The 12,526-nt window shown below is 45.5% G+C and overlaps 1 protein-coding gene across 4 annotated transcripts in view; it reads right to left on the minus strand.

Moving 5' to 3' along the window:
- Positions 1–12,526, minus strand: part of PRKCB (protein kinase C beta) — a 311,334-nt gene that overhangs the window by 43,751 nt on the left and 255,057 nt on the right. The window lies entirely within an intron of this gene.

Here is a 12,526-nt window from a genome sequence, read left to right on the forward strand (position 1 = left end):
CATGTCCCCTGTGATTTCCACTGCCCGGTGTTCACATCCTGGTGTAGTCCCTTCCCTCTGAGAACTGGACTGACTTGTGTAACCAATAGGATATTGTAAAAATGACAGTGTGTGGCTTCCGGGACTGGTCACGTTGTGAAATATGTGTTTCTGTTTTACTTATATATTAGGGTGGCTGGGTCACTGTGTAAAAGGGGGTTTGCTGTCAAAAGTCGCCAAGCTATTGCACGGGGCTGTAAGACCAGGAGGGGGGTAGCAGAGAAGTGATGTGTAGGGCAAAGGGTCCCTATGAAATCAGTATGGGATTTGAAGTCTCTTTCCACTACTTACTAGCTGTGCAACAGCTGTTACTTAACCTCTCAAATCTCCAGCTTTCTCTCCACCTGTAAAGTGGACACAACCCACCTGCCCATAGAGTAAGTACCAAGATGACGTATGTAAAGTGTTCTAACAATGATGGCGGCCATACAACAAAGGTTTAATCCACCACTAAAAAAAGTCTTCCTTACAGTGCACAGAACTTTATCTTACATATAACAGTCACGTGTGCATTTATCAAATGTGTACTGAGTGTATAATAATTAGAATAAAAACAACGAAACGAAGCTACCACCTTGCAAGCACGATGTGACTAAGATGGGCGCTTTACATATTTTGTCTCATTTATCTCTCTGAACAACCCAACATGACAAACATTACCTTTTCCCCCTGGCAGGATTTGAACCCCGGGCAGGTTGGTTTCAGAGTCTACACTTGTAACCTCGTATTATCCAGCCTCCCGTGTAAGGTTCTGACCCAGACATTGTATGGACGTGTGGGTGTGTCCTCCCTTCTGGGAGCTTCCAGTCCAGGGGAGAAGAGAAGGGACGTCAAAAAAAGCTGGCAGATCACAAGGGACGGGTACAGGTTAATCAATCATTTTTGAAATGTCGAAGGACTTTCTCAGCCCGACTCTACTTCACCCTCTCAACATCTCTACTGAGAGGCAGAACCCTCCACTCCAAGGCATATGAGGTTTGCAAAAAGGTCACTTACAAGTTAGTGGCAGAGTGGAGACAGTCAGCCAGAACTGCCGACACCCTGCCCCTGGTTCTTTGGGGGTTTTCTGATAGAAAACAAGCCTAAAAATAGCATCTGTCTTTGCTGCACATTGAAGAGAACCAAAACACTTGCTTTTAAAACTTATTTTTAAAACTAGCAGATGGCATCGGCCACAGAGAGAGAAGAAAGTGAGGGAGAGATTTCAGTTGCTTGCTTTCTGCTTGGAAGAACTCAACTTGCCCCCCCAGACTCATTAGTCAGAATCCCCACATCAGGGAGACAGCTCCACGGTGGGTAATGCCACGTTCTGTGGTCTGTTTCTACCACTCACTGTATTCGGGGCAACCCTGAGATCTGTCATCTTCGAACTGTACTGAGTGTGGCGTTGGCACACCAGTTCTTCAGCTATTAAACATTATGGCTGGCATCTTGCTGTCCTTTCATTTTCCGAGCAAACACTTAATGATGCCCACTGTTTGCCAGGCTCTTCTACTGCCAGAGATGCTACTGTAAATGATCCGTGGTGCCCCATGTTAAGGATTCCCCCCGGCAAGTGGGGAGACCAGATAAACTTCCAAATGGCAATGTTTCCCAAAATGGGGTGGGAGATCATTTTAGGTGGGCTATGTTTTTACCTTTAGAGTTTTGTGTTTCTCTTAATGCATATTGAAAATATAACTAGCACTGAAGCCCCTGCTTTGATGGCTATTATTCCTGTAGAGGGAGAGTAGAATGCGTGGAGTTACAAAAGAGGAGATGTGATCAAGACATGGGATCAGATTATGATGAACTGCATAAGGCCATCCACCCAAATGTCAGTCATCTCACTTACGTTAAGACCTTTACCATGTTCTTCTAAATCATCTACTAAAATTTACTTATTTTATAATGTTTTTTATTAACTTACCTTATTTTTTTTTTTTTACTTAAACACAGTTATTTAAAAAATTTTAAAACTTCATACCAAAGTCATAAATGGAGATTCATTGTCTCTGTAAAAAAATAAATGCCTCTCTGGAGTCTATTGACTCCATGCTATCACCAGTCTGGCTTTGGTACATCAATCCCTTAAATGACTTATTTTTAAAATAAATGCAATTTGCCCATGTACTTCATCTCCCACTCCAACGCAAGGAACATCAAAATTTGGAAAACACTGCCAATGGCAATCTAGAGCCCATCTTGAGCAGAGAAGTGAATTTTAGAACTTTTATTGAGGATTGATGTTTGCAATTCATGGTATTAGGTGTTAAAAGGGCAAAAATGATAAGGTACAGGTCTTGCCGTCAGAAAATTCAGAATCTTGGTTAATTCCATAGGAATTCAGAATCATGGTTAATATACAACTAACTAAAGCCATCATCTAAAGTAGGATGTGTTCAGAGAAATTTCATGAGAGGGACTTCAGCTCACCCACTACCTCCAATTCTGACATAATTATTCCCCCCACAGTGCCCTGAAATCCGACTTTGCTCCCCACGCTTCCTATAAAATTATTCCAAGGCTTCACAGATCTTTCTCATAGTCACGTGCAGTGGGTTTGGATCAGGACCTACTTGCTGGCCTCTCCTACATGGACATCGGAAAGTATGTATTGAATATGGACTCCAAGTCCAGCTTGGTTCCTGCTACTTGCTCTGTTTTCCAAAGAGGACTTGTCACAGCTCAAAACATCCACTCTCATCGCTCTAGGCTGATGAATCTAGACTTCAATTTCTATCCTCTCCCTTTCTCCTGAGCTCCAGTCAGCTCCAGCTGGCTACAGGACGTTTCTACGTGGGTGTTCCACTGTCAACTCCAATTAAAAGCTCCGAAAGGCAAGCTCACCATCTTTCTCTTCAAACTAGCCGGTCTGCTCAACTTCCAAAGTGTTTCTTCCAAATTATCATCGTTATTGCGGTTACTCTTCATTTACACACTTGCCCTTGTCTCTGAAGCGTGAAACGACTTCAGTTAATTTTAAATTTCCTTTCTCCGTGACCGCTCATATTCAATCAGTAAATAAATAAAATTAAATATCTGTCTGTCACCGTAGCGTGCAAAATGGTTGGATAGAATTTTTCAAATTTGGAGTGTGAATATGACGATAGTCTGATTTAAAACGATGGCTGGATTGCATGTGCAGAATTCACCAGGGGAGGCCTTGGATAGGGCACGGCATTTAAAGAGATAATCACTGTTCCTCCAAGACAGCTGAAAGTGGGATGTGACACCATGTCCATGTGACTGCCAGGAGGACACCTGCCACTTTTAATAAGATACCATGGACAGAGAAAATCAACAATGTGGGCAACTCTAAGCGTGTACCCTGCTCTAAGGTGAGTTGCATAAGCGTTAATCTATTTAATGATCTTTAGTGATTTTCCAAGCTGGTCAGTGAATCAATCCTGTCTGTAAACTGTTCCTCTCACTGCAAAGATCCATCTGTTTCTATCAAGAAGCTGTGCAGTTAAGAGCCTTAGCTGTGGCATGAGCTAGTACTGGGTTCAAGTGCCGGTTATCCTGCTTACTTACTCTGAGATCTTGCATCAGTTGCTTAAACTTCCCCTGCCTTCCTAAAGGGGCAGGAATAGCTTCTCTTCCATATGGGTTTGCAAAGATGTAACAGATAATGCATGGAGTCCATGCAAACTCACAGAGGCTCACTGAAGTGAGCGTGTGGACACCTTCTTTCCTCTGTATTCTATAGCCTAAGAATCTCTATCAGAATCAAGCAACTTGATGCTCCTCCAACTGTATTTTCTGCTTTCTAAGCTTTGCCCTTCCACACAGAGAGCAAAGTTCTCAAGGGCTAGGGCCATCTCTCTTCTTCCTTGGAATTCTATGGACCTTTGATTATTGGATGAATATGCAAAAGCCACCATCAAGAGGGCAGAGAGAACCAGGCTGTGTCTATTCCTCCCCACCCCCAGCTCTATATGCCTGGGTTGCATTCCTGGGTCCTTTCCTGCACTCAAGATTCTTGGATGGCTTTAGTTGCCTGAGGCCCAGACACCTATCAAGCTCTCTCCAGCTTCCTCTCCTTGGATGCATTGAATACCATGTTTGCATTGCTAGCAGCAGGCTATGTCCTGCTCCGACCCAGTTGGTCTCCTTGGATTCAAGGTGGCGTCTCCCACCTGACAAGAGCGCCAATTATTCCTTCCCTGTAGATATACCCCCTTCTTAAAGGTTCCTGCTGAATTAGTAGCCAATGACTAGGTGATTGGGCTAGGAATAAAACAACTGACCTATGCTGACTCAATCAGATCCTCTTTCCTGTGTATGAATTGGAATTCGGGGAATTTGGTGGATAGGCAAACTGCGAGGGACTAGGGAAGCCATGTTACCATGAGCGGGGGTGGGGGGGGGTGGAAACAAAGAAAGCAAGGAAAAAGGAATCCAGTCTAGAAAGCTTTGAAGTTACAGTTTCTAGATCTTCATGACGCTCAGGTACATCTTTGCCTTTGGGTTGTTTTTCTTCCAATAATTCTTTTTTTTTTTTAACATCAGCTAATTTGGAAGAGGTATTCTGTTTCCTGCAACTCAACCATGGCCAACTGAGACTACGGCCAAGAGTTTTCTACAGCAACGCCCTCACATTAAACTATATCCTTGGATACTGCTGCCAACCCAGAGTTGACCCTGAGTTACCAGGACCACTTGGACACTCTCGGTGCTCAACGGACATGTCGTCAGGGGCCAACTCTACAAGTGGAATCATCCTCATCCCCCTCCCTGTCCCTTTTCGCATTCTGGGTTGACGCCCCTCCCAGCATGCCTTGCAACTGAGTTCTTGCTGGGCTACAACAGCAAATTTGGGGAGGAAGTAATTCCTGTCCTTCAATGACTCATAAAATCTAATTCTATTTTTAAAAAAAAGAAAAAAGAAGTGCATATGTTCAATTGAAAAGAAAACATTTAAAATAGATGTTTTGCTTAGGAGACTTAACTGCCTGTGCCCACTGGCAGTTGGGAAACTGCATGAATGTGTTGGGCTGACAATTGTACCCGGGAAAAACTGCAAAAGGGCTGGAGGAAACATAATCCTTTTGTGCCCCTCCAGCCAGGTGCCCCTCTAGCCCAGCTCAAATAATGCGGGTAGCCTCCCTTTTTGTTTGTTCTGCACTTTGTACACCACCTCTTTTATTTATTTTTTTTATTATTATTTTTTTGCGGTACGCGGGCCTCTCACTGTTGCAGCCTCTCCCGTTGCAGAGCACAGGCTCCGGACGCGCAGGCTCAGCAGCCATGGCTCACGGGCCCAGCCGCTCCACGGCATGTGGGATCTTCCCGGACAGGGGCACGAACCCGTGTCCCCTGCATCGGCAGGCGGACTCTCAACCACTGCGCCACCAGGGAAGCCCACACCACCTCTTTTAATCCTCACTTCTTATGTCACTTTAAAGATGATGAAACGAATATGCAGATCTGTTAAGTGACTTCCTGGAGGTCACACAGCCAGTAATCACAGACCCAGATTTATCTGACTGAGAAGCTGGTGCTTATCCCTTTGTGCTTCTAGAACAATTGGCCTAAACCCCATTCTCCGAAGATCAGTTCCTCTCATGAGCAATTCTCTAAAAATTCAACCCCCTTCTGATGGCTTTTGTATCTGTGTATTTGAGTATTAACTTTTGCCATCTTGTGGCACATTCAACACTTTTAACTTGTTTTATTATCGACTCTCCTGAAATAATATAAATTCAAAATGAAGACAATTGTCCACTGGCCCCTCCCTAAATCAAATCAAAGTTTTGATTTATCTTATCTGTGTCTCTGATTCTTTTCCGTGTGCAGATTCAATTTTAACACATTTAGAATAATCTCTTAAATAGAATGTAATATCTTACATTTTCTGTTAACATTGTGCCATGCATGCTTTTCAAGGGTCTTTAAAATCCAGTTGTCTAAGAATACTTCTGATGTAACTTTGCTTTTCTAAACAAGTTTTTAGAAATTAAATGTGTATCGTTTTAAGAATGACAAAAATTGTTTTGTATATTGGTAGGGTGTCTTTTTCCTTTTTATCTATTCTGACCACCTTCAAGATTTTTCTGTTTTATCAAGGATCTTTTATCTTCCAAATTCTAAGTCTCTAGCAAAAAAAAACATATCAAATTTGCAGCATGTTATAATAAATTTGTCATTTTTTAAAGGTAGATGATTCATAAAAGAATTCTGGGTCACAAAATACAAAATGACGCTCCACTCAGGCTACACTGGCCTCCTTGCTGCTCCTCATATATGCCGAGCATGTCACTGCCTCAGGCGTTTACACTCACTCTCCCTGCTGTCTAGAACACTTTGCCCCTAGACATCCACGTGCCTCGCTCCCTCATTTGCTCTGGTCTCTGCTCAAATGTCATCCTTATCAGAAAGACCTTCCTTGATCATCCAATCAAAAATAGCATCTCTGTCTTCATCCATCCATCTCTCCCCCCTTTATTTTTTGTTATTATTGTTTATTATCTGTCTCCTCCATTCGAATGTAAATTCCAAAGGAACAGGGGACTTTTGTTCACTGATGTACCCTCACAGGGATGCAGCTGGGTCCTGACACATTTATGTCAACAAATAAATATTTGTTGACAGAATCAATAAGCCTTAGTACCCCCTGTAGACTGGCAGTAATGATCTGACTTTCAGGGATGCTGGCTTTAGGGATACTGCCTATTCCAGCCAGGACGTCTCCACCTCTGGAGCACCAGTCTGGGGGTCAGAGGATATGCAACTCCAGAAGGTGAGCGTGAGACGATGACCACCGTCATGGGCCTTCCTGCTCACCTGAGCCAGGTTAACAATGGTTTGTTTCACCTATAGGCAGGGCTCCCTAAATTTGAAAATCACTCCCACCACGAAATCTTTCCAATCATCGCAACATCCTTGTGGGGTAAGTAGGTGACTCTTTCATAGTGAAAAGAACACCTGAAGGGGCATTAGGACACCTGCCACTTACCGACAGTGTAACCTGAGGCATTTCAAATTTCTGAGCGTTGGTTTCCTTTGCAGAAGTGTGGACAGTAATACGTGCTTGTGGTGTTCTTGTTAAAATTAAATGTGATCATGACAATGAAGATAATTTCTAAACTAGAAAAAGGAATCTGGAAGTAAGGCAGAGGCAGGATAGCAAGGCTTCGGGGTTTGGGGTTCTAGAGTCTTACAGAACAAATGCCAGTGCCACCCCCCCTCACTGTGTGTGGCATTGCTCAAGTTACCGAACTTCTCTGAATATCAGCGCCCTTATCTATACATTCGGGGTAGTCAAAGGGCCCACCCAGTCGAAGTGTCAGGAGGATAAAATGAGAGGTTACCTGTAGAGCACTGAGCACAGTGCCTGACACAGGCTGACACACTTAAGGGCTGCTGCTTTCTCTGGTTTTGATCATCCCTGTTGAGGCCACTTTGGTAGCCACTCAACATAATTTGCTAGCAAAAGCTTGGGCTCTGGGTTCAGTGGGCCTGTGACCCTGTGTTGTGTCCAGGGAAAACTACCCTACATCCCAGTTCCTCAATCCATTCACCTGCCAAGTCGGGTGTCAGATAATCCCTTCCACCCAAGATGTTTCGTGAGGGTGGAACGAAACAGAGTTTTCAAAGGCCCACAGGATGGCAGATGCACAGACAGAAAGTCAGATCCACTCCAGGGATGGGAAAGCTGAAGGAGGAAGCACCAGGTGAGGGATGCCGTCGGGCCCCTGCTGGAGCCTGGAGACAGGCTGGCTGCTGGCGGTTCTGCCCCACGCGTGTCAGGTGGAGTGGAAATCGGGTAACGTACACTCAAAAGGCCTCACAGTGCAGTGATTAGGTGTAAAGCCCCTCGGAGCCAGGCTGCCTGGGTTCAAGTCCTGGCCCTGAAACGTACTAGCTGTATGGCCTCAGTGCCCGTCTGTGACATTGGGACGATGTCGGGACCCATGCAAGGGCTGCCACGGATGTGGCTTATGATGGTTGGTCCTGTGCTTCACGTGTAGTAGGCATTATTAGGTCTTTGAAATAAATTTATGTAAAATTAAAATATATGTGCTTAGCCAAAAGAAAAAGTAAATGAAAAAAATTTTCAGTGGGGGCCTTTTACTCAATGAGCACCTGCTGCTGAGTGGACGTGAGATGGGAGGGTCTCGGCTCTCCCCTCCGCCAACCCCGCTCAGCCCCCCAAGGGCCTCGAGCTCGGCTGGCAGGGAGTGTATCTCCCCAAGCCAAGCGTAACTCTGCTATTTAAAGTTACATCTTGCCCCCAAACAATACAGCCCCTCAACATAAGTTAACGATTTCATCTGATCCTCACCAACAAGAAAGCAACCTGTTCCATCCCTGGCCTTGCTGGAGTGGGAGACCGTGGGTCGGTCTTCAGTAGGAGGCCTCCATCCCCATACAAGACTCGAATCCACTCAATTCTCGTGTTTTACGTTCTCTCGGTTCTTAATCTCTCTTTCCTGGCAGGTGACAACTCCTGGAGGGGACCCAGGGTGCAGCACAATTTCCATGCACACCCAGACCCTACTCTCCAATTCCAGAAAGCATAATGAAATCCAAGGCTCAATGTTAAAAGAAGAGCCTCTAATCCACTCTACTCTATCATGTTTAAAACAGTAAATTACAAATGAAGATACTGTACTTAATGAATATTGGTCACAAATGACCAAGTTCCCCCAATCTCAACACATCCAACTAAAATTGAAAGCTGCTGCTCCAAGTTAGCCCAGCCTTGAGAACAAGATCTCCTTCTTGTTTACCACTCAGTCTGTTTACCACTGAGACTGTCCTGTATGTGGTGATGTCCACGAGTCAGTTTGGAAACCACCAATGGAAAAAAAGAGAAGATGTGAGAATGAGAGAGTCTAGAGGTCTAAGAGTCTAGTCTAATCCCATTTCTGTCACTACTTGAATACCTTTAGGCCTTAACTCCCCAAGGTAACACCAGGGATTTGGACTTGTAAGATGTATGCCCTTCCTGATCTTTGCCAAGTCCCATGTAATGTGAATTATTGCTCACTGAATATTTTTCTTTACAAGGACTCTATTCTCTTTTTTTTTTTGCGGTACGCGGGCCTCTCACTGTTCTGGCCTCTCCCGTTGCGGAGCACAGGCTCCGGACGTGCAGGCTCAGCGGCCATGGCTCACGGGCCCAGCCGCTCCGCGGCACGTGGGATCTTCCTGGACCGGGGCACAAACTCGCGTACCCTGCATCGGCAGGTGGACTCTCAACCACTGAGCCACCAGGGAAGCCCAAGGACTCTATTCTTTTACTCAAAAATTTTATTTTAAAAGCAAACATTTGTCACCTTTGGGGCGTAACAGTGAGCCAGTTCATGAAAACTGTCAAATAACAAAAAAAAAGTGTCATGCATCTATCTTGCCTTTTCTATATGAACTGTATCACCAGGGGACCAAGCAACAGATGAGGGAAGTCTCTCTTTATAAAAGAATTCCAACTAATAAAGAAAAAGGAATGACAGAATTAGGATATCACCATCTCACAATCTTTAATGAATTCATGGACCTAGGCACAGAGCATCATTGGTTGCCAACACTTTACAAAAACAGAGACAACCGGACATTATGTGACTTTGGATGAAAAAACACACAGCCATCTATGGTCTTGCCAAAGGGGTCAAACCTGGGTCTGACCGAACCTCTAGGTCCAGCTACCAATTTGCAGAAAACACAGAGGACAGAGGAAACATGTGGATGGGCCCCATGACTATGCACTCAGCAAAATCCAGACTGTGAAAATGCTGTGGGTCAAACAGCCCAGGATTTTTAGCAGATAAAAGAAAGGGATGGAAGGAATGGGGAGGGAAATCACCCTATTAAAAGACAAATCAAATTTCTACAAATGGGAAAGAGATGCTAAGGGATGCTAAAACTTAAGTGATAAAACTATAGAGACAGGCAAGGAAGTCAAGCTACCATTTGGGGGGAGATTGAGATTGGGACGCAGAGAAGCTTCTAGAGTGGCTGCCAAAGTTCTTTCTCGACCTGGATGGTGGTATGAGGAACTTAACCTTGTAATAACTCATTATTAAAACATCAATTGTGTGTGGTTTCTCTATATTGGTCTTATAATATCTCAAAATTTTAAAATGAAAAGACTTTATATTGTCATAAGTGAAAGAAATCTGTAAAAATATATAGAAAATAAAAGCAAAACAGTGACTTAGAAACTGCTCTTTGCCAAAGCTCAGAACCTGAAGCTTGGTCCTCTCTCTTCGTTAAAAAGTCAAGTGTTTGGGCTTCCCTGGTGGCGCAGTGGTTGAGAGTCTGCCTGCCGATGCAGGGGACACAGGTTCGTGCCCTGGTCCGGGAAGATCCCACATGCCGCAGAGCGGCTGGGCCCGTGAGCCATGACCGCTGAGCCTGCGTGTCCGGAGCCTGTGCTCCGCAATGGGAGAGGCCACAACAGTGAGAGGCCCGCGTACCGCAAAAAAAAAAAAAAAAAAAGTCAAGTGTTAAAAAGATGTTAATGGCCATGCTAGCACCAAACAGAAACTTTCTCTTCGAGGTACTCAGAAGAAAATAAAGTGAACTGAAAAGAATGTAATTTAAAATCTGTGCACCACCCAAAATCCCCCTTTGAGCTACCCAGGACCATTCTGCATGGCGGTGCGCGCTCTATACTTTCTCAAACACGATTTCAGCGCTTAGTCCTGCCTGCAGTGGAGTGAAAAATGTTCTTGTAGTCCCTCGTCACCAGCAGACCCCAACAAGAGGCTGGTGGGCCAAAGCCCCACAGGGGAATACTGCACACATTTGCCTAGAATGTTCCTTCCCTTGATGACCTGTGGTAGGGAGATTGTCTGGGATTCAGGGAATGGGCCCCAGCAGAAAATCATCCCTGCACCCAAAACATAGATGCCCCTGAGGCGATCAGGCAACAACCTCTCCAAGTTCTGCTATCACAGCCCCCCATTGCATTGTTTTGTAACTATCCCCATGTCTGTTTACTTTGCTTTAAGAGCATGACCTTCTCAGAAACAGGACCCAGCTTACCCAGCACTATATCTCAGTACTTGGCCCAGGCCAAGGCCAATGCTAAATGCTTGTGAAGTGAATAACCAGCATCTATGAGCGTTTACCAGGTACCAAGCACTGTGTTAAGTGTTTCTCATGTATAATCTCATTTCCTCCTCATAGCAACCTTGGATGTAGCTCATTCACAAATGAGGAAACTGATACCAAGAGGTTTTCTAATTTTCCCAAGGCCACTCAGCCAGAAAGTGACAAAGCTGGGATCTTGACCCCAAATGTATCAAGAGACTACTTAGAACAGGGAAGGGGCTGGGTTCTGGCTCTACCCCTTTCACAACAGGTAGTTCTATGCCTGGCGTATGGTCTGCACTGAGAAAACCCACCCCAAACCCAGTTCTGCGTCTTCCTAGGCTGGAGGGACTCAGTCTAACCTAGCAGAGCACAGGACTTGGTGACGTTGGAGAAGAGAGCAAGCCCCAAGCTTTAAGGTACACGCAACTTGCAATAGTGTCCCATCTCGCACAGGGGTTGGGCTCTACAATCAGGATGTAGGGTGAGAACTGGAGAGAGTCAAAATAATCTTGAAAACTCCCTTAAAGCATCTTCAAGACACTAGGCCTTTGGCCCTTAGAAGCTCCCAAAGCAAGAATTAACTTTGTATCTCTTTGCATTTACGCTCTGCCTCATCTCCCCCCTGCCCGCTCCCCCGCCCCGCCACAGTGCCTGGTACCTGGGAAAGGCTCACAGATGAGGTATAGAGCTGAGTAAGCTGGGTCCCGTTTCTGAGAAGGTCATGCTCTTAAAGCAGAGGAGACAGACATGGGGATACAAGACAATGGGGTCTGTCATAGCAGAACCTGGAGAGGTGAATGGGTCCCCAAATTGTTGCCTGATCGCCACAAGTACCCCCCTAGGTATGGAGACCAAGGTGTAGTCTGAACAGGGGAAAGGTAAGAAGTTGCTTGAAGGGACATCTTATTCTCACAGATAGAGGTAGAATCACAGTCAATAGCGGACAGTGCACCGATGCCCCCTTCTTCTTAGGAGCCTGGTTCTGACCTCACTAGTCCCTGCCCAGGCTGTGTCCCCTGCCCCGGGAGTCCTCTGAGGGCTGTGTTCTCAGGCAACCCCTCCTCCAAGAAGGTCCATGCAACCTGCAACGTGAACTCGTGCATTTATCTGAAGAGTCCACAGGGCCGACTGTGACCCTCTAGGGGCACATAGGAGGACCTTATCCCTCATCCCCATCTGTAAGTTCTGCTAGTACATCTCAGATTGTGAGTCCTGAGTTCCTGTCTGCAAGTCCCCTCTTGCTGCCAGAGGAAGGCCCTGCTCCCTTGGTTATAAAACCAACTGCCTGAGTTCTTTATCTTTGTTGAGACAGCATCTGCTTCAGGGGAGAGCGCTTCTCAGCAGCAACCTCAGAAATTCTCCGCGGCGGCTGTCCCTGGGCCCTGACAGCTTCCTGTCTCTAGGAGGGGAAGGGTCCGGGTGTCCCTTTGGGGTGGCCGCTGCCGGGACAGCTCTGGCCAAA

The sequence above is a fragment of the Neophocaena asiaeorientalis genome, unplaced genomic scaffold, assembly GCF_003031525.2.
Source record: "Neophocaena asiaeorientalis asiaeorientalis breed wild unplaced genomic scaffold, Neophocaena_asiaeorientalis_V1.1 scaffold91, whole genome shotgun sequence".
Lineage (NCBI taxonomy): Eukaryota > Metazoa > Chordata > Mammalia > Artiodactyla > Phocoenidae > Neophocaena > Neophocaena asiaeorientalis.